Below are 17,734 nucleotides of genomic sequence, written 5' to 3' on the forward strand. Positions count from 1 at the left end.
CCTCTCTCCTTGAGGCAGCAAAACCGAAATTAGGCATAGAGAGTGTGGAATCATTCTTGTTGATCTCATGGCTTAGAAATATGATGCTCGGGAGGTGGATTCCGACCTTGTGTCTCTATAACAGATAGGTGAACATTGTGCGTAGTGTTAAGGTTCCAAGAGTGGAATATGCTTTTGGGTTCTTAAGATTATACCTTCATTAAGTCTATCTAACTATCCTTTTACTTTTATTGTAATCTTGTAGTAGTTTGTGTTCTTGTAACCGTTTCTATCTCTTGTTAGTAAAACCGTGTGTTGTTCCTATCTTGTTATTGTTGTCCATATTACCATATTGTTGCTGTTTTAGTGTATTTACACCTTTAATATCTTGTTGTTATTGTGTTTTCATTGTTGTTATAGTGAAATTGAGAGTGGTCACCAAAGGGGTCCTCAGTTCTTCAAACTTGTGGACTATTTTGGTGTTTGTTTCATGTTTCCTAGTCTCTCTCATATCATACAGCTCTTAATTTATCTGAAGTAATAGGCTATAACCTTACCTCTATACATGATGAAAAAACCCAAACCTACCTTGGATGCATCATATAACATAACAACCATCATGCAAAGTCAGAAATGGGGCTGAGGTGAGTCGATCTTCAACTCCTGAAAAATCTTCTCACAGGAATCCGAACACTGAAACTTAGCTTTACTCTGAATCAATCTAGACATGGGGATGCAATTGCAACACCCTAAATCTGGTACTCGAAATGTCACACGGTGCTCATGACCTCAAGGGACCACAAGCTAACCCATGACTGATATCCATAACTGAGCACTGAATAATATACTATAAATATGTGGAATATAAGCTGTAAGGCCATATGGTTCAAAGATGAACTAATATTAAATATAAAACAATGTCTGTAATGGGGTATAAAAATACCCAAAACTGAAATAAACTATATGAACTATGTTGTAGTCTGAAAGCCTCTAAACTATCTAAAAACTGTGGAGTTGATGGGACATGTCCCTAACTAGCTCCGAACTACTGAAATAATAAAGTAATAAAATAATTATGTTATGCTCGAATAATGAGGACTCACTTCTAGTCAAGCTACTAAACGTTTGATCTACTAAGGATGCTCGGGAACTTGTGCTTCTAAACCTATGGTATAAAACACTATAGCGTAAATGCATCAATATGTTGAAGTACTGGTATGCAAGTGAGGTAGGCTAAATGCAATGGTTCATATGCATGAACAATACTAACTGACTGAATAATATAAACGTGAGAATGCATGCATGAATACATAACTATAACTAAGATTGTGATAACGTTGACTAATGAATTCTGATAATGTGGATTTACTGATATCTGACTACTGACACTGGGATACTTAATGACTAAGTCTATTGAGTACTGAGGAACTGATATCATATTACTGATAGAGGAATAACTATTTCTTACAGTTCTGATTATGAAGAACTGGTCTGATTGACTGTAGCTGATAGTCCTGAAATTGAATACTGATAATATGAGTTTCGTATAATTAATATACTATTAACTAGGTAAATGTGTCTGACAGCCATGATTTTTATGGAACTAGCTGAGTTTTGTACTGATTTGAGCAACTATATATGACAGTCCTGAAATTTGTAGAACTGAACTGAGTTCTATTACTGAGAATATGGGAGATAATCATCTAACCGACATGCCCCATATCTAAACTGGTGTGTTCCAACCTATAATCCTAACTGGAAGGGTGCCAGCATCGTGCTACGGGTAAAGACAAGTTGTGAGTATACCCTCTCTGACAAGGAGCTCTTCCATTAACCCCTCCTAGTAGGAAACTCAAATGAGTTGTATAAATCCCTAAACGCGTAGGGTACTTCTCAACCTACGCTGGCTACGTAGTTTTGGAACACAAGGATTTCTTCTAAGGATCACACCCTTCACTAAATAACAGGTGACTCCCAATCCTTGGGTTCACTTGGTGATGAATCCTACTCCCAACTAAATAAATACTGAACTGATTAACTGAACTGAACTATTACTAATGGTATTGTTTAGTAGAGCTAAACTGATTTCACTGAGTTCTATTGACTGACAGAATGCTACTGAGATCTGAGCACTGATGGAAAGTACTGAAGTTACTAAGATTTCTAAGAATACTAAGATCACTGAAATTATTGGACTACTGAGATTATCGAGTAAGACTGGACTGATACTGAGTTTACTGAGTTTTCCTGAGTCATGTGACGAACTAAATTCTACTGATCATGGCTTAAATGAGAGTATCATGAAAACAGGATACTGGCTCTAGGCACACAGCTAAATTTTTGGGCACAAGTACCCCCAGCACTTGATAGCATAAAACTGATAGGGTTTGACACTTTTGATCACATGACCAATATCAACAATTCATAATTTCATAGTTGGAAATTTCATGAAGTACATAATCATCATAACGTTGTACATGGATAGTAATGCATATAAACATGGCATAATTTCATGCTAAATCTTATGAACATCCCATCAAACAATCACAATGCATAGGTTTAGCATGGGAATCATCTTAATCAAATAGGTATAGCATAACGTAAGAGACATGACATAATCTTGACACATGGAAACTAGGTACTTGATCATTATTTATTCATTAGGGAATATTATCAAACACCTTGCATGAACACATAAAGCATAGGTATCATCATTAATTCAATACCACATAGTTCCACAATTTAACTCAATTGTATGAATTTCAACCCTATACTAATATAGTTTCTTGAAAACATAATAAAGATACAGTCTTGGCAATTGTACAATAATAAAAACATGAGCATAATCAATTCAAAATAAGAACATCATGACATGTAGTTTAAAATAATGTTCTTGAGCTTCATGGACCAAAGGAGTCCATGAATCAACACTGTGCATACCTTAGTTCTTGATTCTACAGAGATTGACGGAGAGATTCTTGAATTCGAGTCTTGTATTTGAATCTCCAATTGACCCTAGCTTGTTCTTGAGAGAATCTTGAGAGAAATCATATATTTTGGGTGAATTATGGATGAATCACGTGTTATTGGGTATATATAAAGGTGAGAAATTGACCTTTTTAACCCTTGGATGCGTATTTTATTTTTTGTAAAAACTTTTTGATTTTCATCCTTGGCGCGATGCGCCACTATCGTGCCAAGTCACTGGCACTAGACAATTGGGAATCTGTATGGTGGTACGATGTGGGGCTATCGCATTGCCACTTTATTTGCGACCTGGTAGTTTGGTGCGATGCATAGACATCATACTGAGACACTTGAAAAAGGATAATTTTGAATTTAAGCCCTGGTGCGATGCGTCATAATCGCGGAGGCTCACTGGATTTTGACAATTGCCATTTTGGCCTGCTCCGCGATGCGTTGATGGCTCAGGTGGCACACTTCCTTACTAAAAAGGCTCTAACTCTTCGCTCGGGTGTCGGATTTGGGCAAATTTGATATCAATGTAAAGCTTATTCAATTTCCCACATAATAAAAAGGGAAAATTTGAAAATACCACATGTATAAAAGTGTATTCACATTTAAAATAAGTATTCAACATTTTTGGGATGATTTTAAGCTATGTATAAGTACGGGGTATTACAATATCTCTACCTTGGGAATATTCGTCCTCGAAAGAGACTGATTTAGATGGGAGAAATGAAATGATAAAGTACATCCTAAACATGAATAGCTGAAACATGTCTACCTGACTGACATTACTGAGATTTATACTGAGTATTCATATCTAATGCATGATTTTATGACTGAGCTGATACATGAATGCATGATTGAGAGTACTGATAAGCAGATCACACATATCTAATGGATGAATACATAACTGAACCGACTCATTAACATGAGACTGAATATGTAAGGGTAAGGATACCAAGTTTGAAATAAAAACTGAGCAAGGAACTGAATACCACATATGTAACTGAAACCTCAACATGAAACTGGATAAGCTTAAGAAAAGCTATTACCTTGGGTTGAGTCTAAGCTTAATTACTAAATATGCATGAGCGGAAACATGAGAATGTAAATGGTTTTGGAATATGATAAATGAGCTGAATATTGTGATTTGAACTAAGTACCTTGAAAACGTGGCATACCATCGAGATTGGAGCTAGAGGGTCAACTTATGGGTACCCACTACTCCAAACTAGATTTGTTATGAAAAGAGAGCAGCATGTTTTTGTCATGAATGTTTCGGGGAATTATAGTGTATCTCCTCCTTAGGACACTAGGTCCCAAGAAGAATACTGACTTGACTGCGATACTAAGGAAAATTGGAATGATGCACACGGCACCAACGAACTAAATCATGACTGAATATCTGGCATATAAAACTGAGACATAGTACATGAACTGAGCTGATCTAGCAACTATCTAGTCGGTTCATATTAGAATGGTTACATTCATGAGGATCAAGATTTTACGTTGAGATGGAAGGGACAGAAAACCAAACTACGCAAACTTATCCGTCTAACTGATAGACTGACTTTCTAGTTTTACGGACTAGCTCATGATGAAAACTCATGGTCGACTGGAGCCTTTATTTAATACTCTTTCTATAGAGTTCTAGTGGCTTAAAAGAGAAAAGGAAATGTTGGCCTTATATAAACAAGACAATAGAAGAAGAAAATCATCACATGGCTTAAGTTCGGTAAGATGGGTTGAGGCCTACGAGCACCCTATAAGATAAAATGACTAAGCCTCTTGCACTGCATCTAATATTACTTAAAAGAGTCACATGGGTGCTGAGGATAACTGCATAAATATTCTCACTTATCTGATTAACTAGATAGCTGATAGCTGAATACTGGGCATGTAAGATTGAACTCTACTTAGTCTTGAATAACTGGACTGCAACTGCAGAGCATTATGCATAGGAGATAAGGACTCACTGGTTGACATGAGATACTGAGCATGAACTAAAGGTAATTATATTATTTGAGAATAAAACAATAAAAGTACAACATGCTTCTACAATATTCTTGTAAACTAAGGTGCTGGAAGGCTAGCAACTAAGTAGCTGATAACTGTACGCTGTGGTTGAGTAAACCCAAACTGAACTGAGTTACTTACCTAATTACTGAACTAGGACTGGGACTGAGATTATAGATAAGATGGTAATTGAGACTGTAATTGTAACTAAGACTGTAGTTGGGATGGAATACTGATTTCTGATAACTAAGGTTTAGACTGAAGTAACTGAAGTAACTTTATGAGATATTTTTATCAGACAGTTCTTGTATACCTGCCTAGCTACAATGGAAACACTGGCAACGATAAACACTAAAAAAAGCTCTGCTAGAGTTTCAGGACTGACTCTAAAGTTGATGGCTATATATAGAGTTACAAAAGAAAGAGAAGCTCTAGGGTCTAGTAAAGAATAAATATGTAAATAAAAGACCTGTATCGTACTAGTAACTATGTCGGGAGAATTTTCCTGATCTTGTCGGGACTGAAGATCATACAATTTATTTAGACGTTGACCACTAGTAGCAATGGAAGTAGCACCCTGTTGAGTTGAGAAACTGACTAGAACTGATGACAGATGGGACTGTCTCTATTGGCACAACTCCCTACATTTTTTAGAAACTACCTGATAGTCTCGAATCTGATGGCCTGGCTTGCCATACCCAAAGCATACATCACTGCCAACTCTACACTTACCCTAATGGTGTCTGTCACATTTCTGACATAGAGAATTCGTATGGGCTCTATTAACACTTCCTTCGGACTTTGAACCTGGTGCGCTATCCCTATTATCATTTTTGAATTTGGGCATTGGGGAACTGGCTGAAGAGGGTGCTAGAGCTGAATATCTCTAATGAAAATGAGAATGGTTACCACCTTTTGACCTTGGCTAGATGAAGTTAAAACTACCTTTCCTAGCCCTTTTGTTATTTCTCTCCCTGTCCTTAGTATTTTTCTCCTCAATCTACAAATCATGGACCATCTACCTAGACAAGTCCATCTGTAACACCCTTAAGTTTTTCTTAGCTAAATTTTGTCCTTAAAATATTAAGTATTAGCTTCTAGAATGATTTATACTTATTTACCTATGGAATCCCTTAGATTTCAACTTTTTTTTACATAGATTACTTAATAAGATTTCTGTCGATATAAGATTCATTAAAAATGGACACTCGGTGAAGAAGTTATGGCTATTTTATATGCTAGTTGTAAAACATCGTCATTCTGGTGTTTAGCGCGTCATGGAGACGGTTTAATTAAAAATTGTCAAATTTCAGTGAGATCTCGCAATAGTGGCACATCATGGAGGATCTCAATTTTCCATTCATCAATTTCCAAAGAGCCACTGCGATAGTGGCGCATCGCGGTGGCCCATAAAATCGGGTTCCCAGTTTCGCTCAGAAGTGAACAAGGATAATTTGGACTTTTTCCAAACCTCTTAAAACATCCAAAAAGTAGATTAAGAACTCTATAAGAAGAATTTATGACATTCTCAAGATTTTCCTCAAAACAAAACCCTAGTTCATAAACTTCTCCTCCAAGAAACTAAAGATTCAACCGTGGGTTTTCAAAATTGACTGAAGATTTAGAATCCTCAAATAGTAGGCTTCAAGGATCATCCCTTATTCTTCATAACCGAGGTACGTGGGGTTTATCCTAACAAAACTACATGGGCTTAAAACCATTAGAGCATGATTTTTAGATTTTTATGCATGAATTTCAAAGGGGTTTTGGAATCTATGTTCTAAATTACATGCTCTGAATATTTTAATGTTACTATTGTTTAGACTTTGTGGTCCTATACCCTAAATTGATTTGCATTTATACGTATATGTATGGAATTGGAGATTTAAGATAGTTGAGAGCATAAATTATGAACTCGCTCTTGTATATTGAATTAAACATTATGGTTTTGTGATATGGAAGATGTTTTCACAATATTATAACATTTGAGCATGATTTGAAACTATAGAGAGGGTGTTTCTTGATAGAAATTTGTTCTTGTGTTTAACATAAAGAATTTCATGTGAATTGAGCACTTTGACATGACAGCCTTGTACTATTAAAATGCTTGACAAAGATGAGTTCCTTCCATGTGTTTACATAAGGTTTGAGAAAGAGTTTTTATGAATTGAATTATCGAAATCGTGGTCCTAAAACTAGTGTTTTGAAAACAGGGATTTATAATAGACTAATAATGGCTCAGAAATGTGACTTGCAAGTCAATGGTATGACGATAACATATGTATTTATGCCATAATAGAGTATGTTTTTAGAGTATGTTTTCAGAGTATGTTTTCAGAGATTGTATGTTTTGATAGAGTTTTAAAAAGGGGCTTAAAGAGGGTTAGGTGGTTACCCGATGAAGCCACGAGTTCAAAAAACTCTTAGCCTAAAATCGTATTTGCCGTTACAGGTAGATTATTATTGTACGCTAGCAACGACCGTATAGCATAGTAGATTCAGAGACTCCGACCCTTGCGACCCACTTGGACTGGGGGCTTCGGTGCCGAGTTAATGGCAGTTTCCATATAGCCTATGGAATTTTGTAGAGTTGTTTGGTATACCACCTAGCGCAGAAGTAACACAGATTTCTCAGAGTTGAGATGGTTTTTTATAGAGTCTTTAAAATGCCCATGTGAATTCTTACTATATGATATACTTTTGAACTTTTTAAAATTGCTCTCATATATGTTGATTTATAAATGATTATTTTGGATATGCTCTGCGTACCAGTACATCTGTATTGACCCCCTTCCCCTACCTCCTAGGTTCTAAGACTCAGTCTAGGGGTCCAGATAAGCAGTAGATAATTCAGATAGCTAATCAGATTGTGCAGTGGTGAACCTTCTCTATTCTAGATGGCCTATCTTTTAATATTATGTCACTTAATTCAGTTTTGGTCTACTGGGGGCCTTGTCCCAATTTCAGATAGTTGTGAGATTTTCATGTAGTAGAGATTTCACAGACGGAGTCAGATGTTATTTAGATGTAGTTGATTTATAGTTTCCATACTTATGTTGAAATCACAATTGACTATGTTTCCATAGAAGATTATTTTTTCACATCTTCTTTTATTATATGAATGTTGTGAATGACTACTAGATAGAGAAGGAGATTTTGGGCCTTCATGGTTCGGGATATACGTCACTGCTAAGCCCTAGTTTGGGTCGTGACAAACTTAGTATCAAATCATAGTTCATGGTCCCAGGGTGTCTAAAAAATTGCGTCGGATAGAGTCTTGTTTATGGGTGTATAGCATGCCACACTTATAAGTAGGAGGCTACTAGGTGTTTAAGAATGTTCTTCTTCTTTGTGATTTAGTTCGTGCTTCAGAGTCTAATCTGTCCCCTAATCAATGAACTTTTACTTTTTTAGAAAACCAGCAATGCCTCCCTGTTACACCAACGTTAATGCTCAGGATGATGAAGTTCGCCCTACCCATGGGATGCGGACCCATAATAGAGCTCATATGTTAGAACCTGTTCCTACTTTGGGAGTACCTCCTGTACCAACCATTCCTTCCAGATCTCCCCAAACGAGGGCCAATTGCACTCATCCTCGTGAAGAAGAGGTTTTTAATGTTGAATTCAGACAATCTATTCATATGTTTGCACAGCTGGTAGCCACACAGACTTAGAGGTTAGAGGATACTGGGCCTATGTCTATTACTTTTGAAGTTACTAGAGTGGGCTAGTTCATGAGAATGAACCAGCCCAAGTTCTCTGGTGCTAAGGTAGAAGAAGACCCATAGGAGTTCGTGGATGAAATGGAGAAGATTTTTAAAGCAATGTATATTGATCAGATGGATGGTGTTGAGCTAGTATCATACCAGCTAAAGGATGTAGCAAACCAATAGTACAATGAGTAGGAAGATACAAAGGGAGACAGTGCTGAGCCCACAGTTTGGGACAAGTTCGTGGAAGCTTCTCTTGACCGATTCTTTCCTCTGAAGCTGAGGAAAGCTAAATCAGAGGAGTTCATGAACCTTAAGCATGGTAAGATGAGTTTTCAGGAGTGTACTTTAAAGTTTAACCAACTGGCCCATTATGCTCCTAAGATAATGAGTAGTATGAGGGCCCGAATAAGGAAGTTTGCTTTCGGCCTTTCAGATTATCTAGTGCTTAAGTGTCAGGAAGCTATGATGAATAGGGATATGTACTTTGCTGTACTATTAGTCCACATACAGCAAGTTGAGGAGAAGAAGAAGAAGATAGCCGAATCTAGGGAAAAGGACAGGTAGGCAAAGAGAGCCAGAGCGATAAACCAGAGTCATAGTCAGCAGTAGAGTGGTAATTGGGGAAACAAATGGCAAAAGAAAAAGAATTAAGGTAATGCACAGTCGGTAGCTAGTGCTCTAGTGTCCAGAACCACAGTTGAGCAGCGCACCCAGAATTTTAAGTCTAGTTAGGGGCCGAGGATACAGGGTATCCAGTCGTAGGGAACTGTAGCCCAGACTCTCAGTCCTATCTGCGCCGTAGGAGATGCGGGAGGAATCATCCAGAGATATGTTAGTTTTGCACTTTAGTGTGTTATTCATGTGGCCAGCCAGGCCATATCCAGAGATATTGTACGACTACAAAGACTAATATTAGAGGAGCCAAGTCACAGGCAAATTCATCTCCACCACTACCTCAGAAGGGTCCACTTCAGCTGCCGAAAATGGTCAGAATCGGTTGTATGCTTTGACCAACCGCCAGGAGGCAGAGGCCTCACAAGATGTAGTCACCGGTACGTTACAAATCTTTTCTCATGATGTGTATATTTTAATTGATCCCAGGTTTACCTTGTCTTATGTGACCCCATACGTGGATTTTAGTTTTGGGTTTGAGTCTGATGTGATTGCTGAACCTATTTTGGTTTCCACCCCAGTGGGAGATTCTATTGTGGCTAGGAGGGTGTATAAAAATTATGTTGTGTCTATTTTTAGCTGGGATACTGAGGAAGATCTCATAGAACTTGATATGGTTGATTTTGACGTCATCTTAAGGATGGACTGGCTCTATTCGTGCGATGCCACCTTGAATTGTAGGACTCAAAGAATCACCTTTTCTTTTCTGAATGAGTCGGTGATAGAATGGAAGGGACATTCTCTAGCACCTAGAGGGCATTTCATATCTTATCTCAGGGCCCATAAACTTATTTCCAAAGGTTGCTTATATCATCTTATTCGGGTTAAAGATTCTAGTGCTGAAAGTCTTTCTCTTTAGTCTGTTCTTGTAGTGAATAAATTCCTGAAACTCATTCCAGATGATCTCCTAGGAATACTCCCTGATAGGCAGATAGATTTTGGTATTGATTTATTGCCATACACTAGTCCTATTTCTATTCCGCCATATAGGATGGCTCCTGCAAAGCTAAAAGAGTTGAAAGAACAGCTATAAGATCTTCTAGATAAAAGTTTTATCTGCCCCAGTGTGTCTCTCTGGGGTGCACCTATATTTTTTGTGCAAAAGAAAGACGGTTCCCTTTGTATGTGCATAGATTACCGCCAGTTGAATAAGGTCAAGATTAAAAATAAATATCCCCTTCCTAGGATTGATAATCTTTTTGATCAACTTCAGGGTGCTAAATGTTTTTCAAAGATAGACCTTCAATCAGGATATCACCAGTTGAAAGTTAGAGAGTCAAATATTCCAAAAACAGCTTTCTGAACCAGATACGGCGATTATTAATTCTTAGTCATGTCCTTCAGGTTGACTAACTCCCCTACAACTTTCATGGATCTAATGAATAGGGTTTTTCGTCAGTTCTTGGATTTGTTTATCATTGTATTCATTGATGACAATTTGGTAAATTCTAAGAGCGAAGAGGACCATGCCAATCACCTCTGAATCATCTTTTAGACCCTTAAAGATCATAAATTGTATGCAAAATTTTCCAAGTGTGAAGTCTGGTTAAATTCTATTGCACTTTTTAGGCATATTGTGTCTGGTGAGGGGATTAAGGTTGATCCCCAAAAGATCAAGGCAGTGAGAAGATGGCCTAGACCCATGACTCCAACCAATATTCGGAGCTTCTTAGGTTTGGCGGGTTATTACAGTAGGTTCGTAGAGATTTTTTCTTCCATAGCTGCACCACTTACTAAGTTGACTCAAAAAAAGGTAAAGTTTTTGTGGTTTGACTCTTCTGAGAATAGTTTTGAGACGTTGAAAGACAAGTTGACTACTACTACCGTTCTAACTCTTTCGGAGGGTACAAAAGGTTTTGTTGTATACTATGATACATCCTGAGTAGGACTTGGGTGTGTCCTTATGCAGTACAGTAAGGTAGTGACTTATGCATCTAGTAAGTTGAAAGTGTATGAGCGGAACTACCCTACTCATGACTTGGAGTTAGCGGTTGTGGTTTTTGTACTTAAGATTTGGCTGCACTAGTTTTATGGGGTACATATTGATATATTTACTGACCACAAGAGCTTACAGTATGTTTCTTGTAGAAAGAATTAAATCTCAGGCAGAAGTGGTGGTTGGAACTTTTAAAAGACTATGACATGAGCCTGCACTATCATCCAGGTAAGGAGAATGTGGTAGATGATGCCCTCAGCAGGTTATCTATGGGCAATCTTTCTCATATGGGGAAAGAAAAAAGGGAGATGGTCAAAGATATTCACCAATTTACAAATCTAGGAGTAGGACTTTTGGATTTCAAGGATAGAGGAGTGGTTGTTCATGAGATAGCTAAATCTTCCCTTTGTACAGAAGTCAAAGAGAAGTAGGTTGAAGATCCCATCTTTATGCAGATTAAGAAAGATGTGGGTCAACAAAAGGTATTGTCTTTTGAAATTGGTGGTGATGGTGTTTTGAGATACCAGGGTAGATTTTGTGTGCAAGATGTACATGGTCTGAGGAAGAGAATCCTTGACGAAGCTCACATGTCGAGGTATGTTGTTCACCCTGGCTCTACTAAGATGTATCAGGATTTGAAAACCATTTATTGGTGGAATAATATGAAGCATGATATGGCTAACTATGTTGCCAAGTGTTTGAATTATCAACAAGTTAAAGTGGAACATTTGAGGCAAGGTAGTTCTTCTCCAGAGATAGCTTTGCCTTTGTGGAAGTGGTAGATGATTAATATGGACTTTATAACAGTACTTCCAAGGTCCCAAAACCAACATGATTCCATTTGGGTGATTGTAGATAGGTTGAACAAGTCAGCTCACTTTCTACCGGTCAGGAAAAATTTTTTGGGAGAGGATTATGCCAAGCTGTTCATTGCAGAAATAGTTCATTTACATAGGGTACATGTGTCCATCATATCTGATAGAGGTACACAGTTTTCTTCACAATTTTGGAGATCGTTTCAAAAGGGTTTAGGTACCCAAGTGAATTTGAGGGCCTATGTTATTAATTTTAAAGGTAGTTGGGTAGAGCACTTGCCATTGATAGAGTTTGCATATAGTAAAAGTTTCAATTCCAGTATTAAGATGGCACCATTTGAGACATTGTATGGGAGAAGATGTAGATCACCAATAGGGTGGTATGAAGTAGGTGAGACGCAGATATTTGGGCCTGATCTTGTTCATCAGGAAATAAAGGATGTAAAAGTTATTAGAGAAAGATGTTAGAAGAAGAGATCTAGATTTTGAGGTTGGAGATTGGGTATTTCTCAAGGTTTCTCCCATGAAGGGAGTCATACAATTCGGGAAGAAAGGTAATCTGAGTCCTCGCTATATAGGACCATATAAGATAGTGATATGGATAGGTGGGGTTGCGTATGAGTTATAATTTCCAGTTATTTTGGGTTTTGTTAATCCGGTATTTTATATATCTATGTTGAAGAAGTGTATTAGAGACCATTCTTTAGTATTTCCTGTTGAAGAGATCAAACTGGCAGACTCCTTATGCTATGAAGAAGTCCCTGTAGAGATTTTAGATCGCCAAGTTAGAAGATTGAGGAACAAAGAGATAGCCTCAGTTAAAGTGTTGTGGAGAAACCAGAAAATTGAATATGCGACTTGGGAATCAGAAGTTGACATGAGAGCTAGATAGCCAAACCTTTTTTATCCAATGGATGAGGAAATGGAAGGTACAATCCTTGCCTTATTCTTTCTATGCCTTAGTATGCTTGACATTATACTTGTCTGTATCCCGCGTCTACATTCGTGCACGAATATTCCCAAAGGGGGATATTGTAACGCCCCAAAGTTTTTCTTAGCTAAATTTTATCACTAAAATATCAAGCATTGGCTTCTAGAATGATTTATACTTATTTCCCTGTGGAATCCCTTGGATTCAAACTTTTCATTACATAGATGACTGAAAAAGCTTTCCGTCGATATAAGATTCGTCCAAAACGGACACTCGATGAAGATGTTATGGCTATTTTATGTGTTAGTTATAAAACATCATCATTCTAGTGTTTAGCGCGTCACGGAGAGGGTTTAAATAGCAATTGTCAAATTCCACTGACACCTCACAATAGTGGTTCCCCGCAGAGGATCCCAATTTCTCATTCGTCAATTTCCAGTGAGCCACCGCGATAGTGGCGCGTCGTAGTGGCCCTTAAATTGGGTTCCCAGTTTAATTTTACCAGCTTTGTTTAAAAGTTAACAAGGATAATTTGGACTTTTTCCAAGCCTCTTAAAATGTCCAAACAATAGATTAAGACCTCTACAAGCAAAATGTATGACATTCTCAAGATTTTCCCCAAAACAATACCTTAGTTCATAAACTTCTCCTCTAAGAAACTCAAGATTCAACCGTGGGTTTTCAAAATTGACTGAAGATTTGGAATCCTCAAATAGTAGGATTCAAGGATCATCCCTTATTCTTCGTAATCGAGGTATGTGGGGTTTATCCTAACAAAACTACATGGGCTTAAAACCATTAGAGCATGATTTTTAGATTCTTATGCATGAATTTCAAAGGAGTTTTGGAATCTATGTTCTAAATTACATACTCTGAATATTGTAATGTTACTATTGTTTAGACTTTGTGGTCCTATACCCTAAATTGATTTGTATTTATACGTATATGTATGGAATTGGAGATTTAAGATAGTTGAGAGCATAAATTATGAACTCGCTCTTGTATATTGAATTAAACATTATGGTTTTGTGATATGGAAGATGTTTTCACAATATTATAACATTTGAGCATGATTTGAAATTATAGAGAGGGTGTTTCTTGATAGAAATTTGTTCTTGTGTTTAAGAGAAAGAATTTCATGTGAATTGAGAACTTTGACATGACAGCCTTGTACTATTAAAATGCTTGACAAAGATGAGTTCCTTGCATGTGCTTACATAAGGTTTGAGAAAGAGTTTCTATGAATTGAATTATCGAAATCGTGGTCCCAAAACTAGTGTTTTGAAAACAGGGATTTATGATAGACTAATAATGGCTCAGAAATGTGACTTGCAAGTCAATGGTATGATGATAACATATGTATTTATGCCATAATAGAGTATGTTTTTAGAGTATGTTTTCAGAGCATGTTTTCAGAGTATGTTTTCAGAGACTACATGTTTTGGTAGAGTTTTAAAAAGGGGCTTAAAGAGGGTTAGGTGGTTACTCGAAGAAGGCGTGAGTTCAAGAAACTCTTAGCGTGAAACCGTATTTGCAGATACGGGTATATTATTATTGTACATTGGCGATGGCCGCATGGCATAGTCGATTCAAAGACTCCAACCCTTGCGGCACACTTGGGTTGGGCGCTTCGCTGCCAATTTAATGGTACTTTCCATATAGCCCATGGAATTTTTTAGAGTTGTAGGGTAGACCACCTTGCGCAGAAGTAACACAGGTTTCTTAGAGTTAAGATGGTTTTTTATAAAGTCTTTAAAATGCCCATGTGAATTCTTACTATATGATATACTTATGAACTATTTTAAATTGCTCTCATTTATGTTGATTTATAAATGATTATTTTGGATATGCTCTGCGTATGAGTACATTTGTATTGACCGCCTCCCCCTACCTCTCAATTTTTGAGACTTAGTCGAGAGGTCCAGATAAGCAGTAGATAATTTAGACAACTGATCAGATTGTGCAGTGGTGAGCCTTCTCTATTCCAGAAGGCCTGTCTTTTTAGATTATGTCCCTTATTCAGCTTTGGTCTACTGGGGGCCTTGTCCCAGTTTCAGACAGTTGTCATATTTTCATGTAGTAGAGATTTCGCAGACTAAGTTAGATGTTATTTATATGTAATTAATTTACAGTTTCCATACTTATGTTGAATTCAGAATTGACCATTTTTCCGTAGAAAATTATGTTTTTGCATCTTCATTTATTATATGAATATTGTGCATGATTACCAGATAGAGAAGGGCATTCTGGGCCTTCATGGTTTGGGATGTCCATCACGGCCAGGTCCTAGTTTAGGTCTTGACACCATCTCCCTAATCAACATTGCAGTCCTACACTCCTTGATCACACTATAAGACATACTAGACACAAACTTGCTTATTTTAGACCGGCTGTCAGCTACTACATAAGGAGAATAACTAGCTAACTGAGTAAACTTTAGGGAGTACTCTTTCACACTCATATTACCCTTCCTCAAGTTAATAAATTCTAACCCTTGTCCTCTCTCAACTCCAATAGGAAGAATCTGACTTGGAAATTTGTAGCAAACTATTCTTATTCTACAGGCCCTGCATCAGCACCCCTATCTACCTCCACTGTTTGAACCATGTATGGGTTACATCCTGCAACTGATATACAACCAACTCAGCACTTTCACTAGATTTACCTTCTGCACCATATCTAAGAATTCCTGTGGATTCTCTTCTGAATTGGATCCCATGAAGAGAGAAGTGTTCATTCGGGTGAAATCCTGAATCCTGGCTGCAGTAGTATTGGCCACTGGGTTAGCCTAAACAAAGATGGCCGTTCATTTCAAGCTGCTATGGAATTGTATAGAGTGGTGAACGCAGCTCTGAATTCTGCATGGAAGACATGCTCATCCAGAGAATCTGCCTGGACAGGTAGAGGTGCTGGTTGGTTTCTTTTTCTTCTTCTGTTGTTCTTTTTGGGAGGCATGTTATGTAAACGGAAGAAAGAAATGAATTAGATATATAGTTTAACATAAGCTCATGCACAATCTCACGACGTGAATACTGAAAGAATAGAACTTTTCCTAAATGCCATGTAGCCTCCTGCCAATAAGTGTGGAGCGCTATACACCTATGCACAAGACTCTACTTGACCCGGGTTTAAGACTTAATAGGATACTTTAAAATAATAGGCTATGATACTAATTTTATAATTCCCCGAGAGTACACCTTGGGCATCACACGGTGCTTACAGTCCCGAAGGACCACAAGCTAACCTATGAGCTGGTACCTACTGTGAGAACTGAATAATTATATAATATACATGGAAGAATAACTGATAAGCCATAAGGTTTTAACAACTGAAACAATTACTGAATTATAAATCTGAAGAAAATAACTATCTAAATCAGATAAAAATACTGATAAATTGAGTAACTAACTGACATGTCCGAAAGCCTCTAAACTGATTGAATATGAGTTGATGGGACAAGCTCCAACTAACTCCGACTAACTACTGAAATCTGAAAACATAATGCAAAATAGTTTGTCCTCAAAATATGAGGACTCACCACAGCTACTGTTGAGGATTAGAGAAGTTTATGCGCCATCTAGGAACTGGACATCGAACCTATGATATAATACATCATAGTACAAAATAAAAGGTATGCGATTAGTACTTCAAATATACTGGTGTGCTAACTAAGGTAGAATAATATGCATGGTTTCATGAACACGGATAAGTAATCGTCTGAGTATGTAGGCATAATATAAGGTACCAAATAGAATGTATAAAATCTATAGATAGTGAGAATACATGGAGTCTGTAATTACTGAGAATGAATAAATACTATAAATATTGAAGCTACGTAAAATCTATAGATACTGGGGATGCATGACCAAGCATATAACATGAACTGAATAAAAATTATAAATTGAAATACTAAAATACTGAAATAACTGATATCTGTATGCTTTGGTCAAACAACACTGAGACTGAGTGTCTAAAATGATTACTGGACTGAAACTGTAACTGAGACTATTGGAGGTATCATCTAACCGACATGCCCCAATCTGAGCTAATCAAGGTCCAACCTGTAACCCTAGTTGGAGTGGTGTTAGTACCATGACATGGGTACTAATGCTGGCTATATGGATCTACTAAACTGGTATATTGTGTTATCCCGAAGGACCAAGGAATTCAAGCCTAAACTGATGGGTGATACCTGTGAGATCGTCAAGCCTAAACTGACGGATGATTATCATAACCTATGTTGGCTACGTAGTTTTGGAGTATAGGGACTGTTACTAACGACTCTGCCTATCTGATGGGGAAGTTTCATCCCTGCACCTGCTCGGTGCTAAATCCTACTCCCAACTGAATGACACTAGATTACTGACTATTCTGAGTTTAATTGACAAACATAGTAATGCTCATAATATAATCTGAAGTTATTTTGAAGATACTGACAGCTATGGTTTTCAGGTACTTAAAACCCCTAAGACTCAAAAACAATAATAGTAACATGACACTTAAGCTTAGAGGACATAACATGCAAGACTTTATCAAATATCCATTCTTATAGGCATTTTATCAAACACTTGGTATTCATAACATAAGCAAATCATGGGAATAGTATTAAATTTGAAATAATAGCATGATTTCAAGATCAAAGACACCTGCTCGTGATTTAATCCAATGAATAATAACAGTAAAACATGGGGAATTTGACC

This window comes from Capsicum annuum, chromosome 7 (genome assembly GCF_002878395.1).
Source record: "Capsicum annuum cultivar UCD-10X-F1 chromosome 7, UCD10Xv1.1, whole genome shotgun sequence".
NCBI classification, from domain to species: Eukaryota; Viridiplantae; Streptophyta; class Magnoliopsida; order Solanales; family Solanaceae; genus Capsicum; species Capsicum annuum.